Below are 1,540 nucleotides of genomic sequence, written 5' to 3'. Positions count from 1 at the left end.
CAGGACAAACCCTAAACAACACAGGAACAAATCAACACACCATTAGAGCCCCGACCGGGTTTCTTCTGTCTACTACCAAAATCCACAAGCCTGGAAATCCTGGATGCCCCCATCGTCTCTGGAATTGGCACGCTCACTGAAGAACTATCCGGACATGTGGACTCTCTACTCAGACCCTGCACCACCAACACTCCCAGCTATCTCTGTGACACCACTGATTTCCTGAGAAAACTACAGTGCATTGGTGATCTTCCAGAAAATACCATCCTAGCCACCATGGATGTGGAGGCTCTCTACACAAACATCCCACACACAGATGGAATACAAGCTGTCAGGAACAGTATCCTGATGATGACACAGCACAACTGGTTGCTGAACTCTGTGACTTTTATCCTCACACACAATTCTTTCAAATTGGTGACACTATATACCTCCAGACCAGTGGCACTGCTATGGGCACCCGCATGGCCCACGATATGCCAACATTTTTATGGCTGACCTGGAACAACGCTTCCTCAGCTCTCGTCCACTCACGCCCCTTCTCTACCTAAGCTACATTGATGACATCTTCATCATCTGGACCCATGGGAAGGAGACTCTGAAGAATTCCACCAAGATTTCAACAGCTTCCACCCCACCATCAACCTCAGCCTGGACCAATCTACACGGGAGGTCCACTTCCTAGACACCACAGTACAAATAAGTGACGGTCACATTAACACCACCCTGGACCGAAAACCCACCGACCGCTATGCGTACCTTCCTGCCTCCAGCTTCCATCCCGGACATTCCACACAATCCATTATCTACAGCCAAGCACTGAGTGTGACGATGCGGTTCTGGCAGAACCCAACTGAGAGTGCCAACTCAGGACAAATTGCTCAAACAGGGCAGTTACAGCCCAAGGCTGGGATTTTTTTCCACCTCTAAGGCAAACCAAACCAGCCAGACTAAGAGGACTTCGGTCTCACCCCACTGGCTAACCGCAAGTCTCATAAGCAATCTCCTAGACACTCCAGTTTCCCAGTATTACCACCAGTGCCACTCGTTATGGGGACAAATGGTTATGAAAACCAATACCCAAGTAAAAGAAAAAAGGTTCTGCTGATCCCAAAGGACCAAGGCCCAGACCCAGGTCAATATACAAATCAGATCTTACCCACAATCACGCTGTTGCCAATCCTTTAGAATCTAAAATCTAAAGGTTTATTCATAAAAGGAAAAGATAGAGATGAAAGCTAGAATTGGTTAAAGTTCTTGGTTCAGGCTTGCAGCAGCGATAAAATAAACTGCAGGTTCAAATCAAGTCTCTGGAATACATCCCCCGCTGGGATGGGTCCTCAGTCCTTTGTTCAAAGCTTCAGCTTGTAGCAAAGTTCTCCAGAGGTATGAAGCAGGATTGAAGACCCAATGGAGATGAGGCATCAGCCTTATATAGTCTTTTCCAGTGTAAGAACACCTCTTTGTTCTTATGTGGAAAATTACAGCAAAATGGAGCCTGGAGTCACATGGGCCAGTCCCTGCATACTTTGCTGAGTCT

Source organism: Chrysemys picta, chromosome 20, assembly GCF_011386835.1.
Source record: "Chrysemys picta bellii isolate R12L10 chromosome 20, ASM1138683v2, whole genome shotgun sequence".
Taxonomy (NCBI): Eukaryota; Metazoa; Chordata; order Testudines; family Emydidae; genus Chrysemys; species Chrysemys picta.
Note: the sequence above shows the minus strand (reverse complement) of the source record.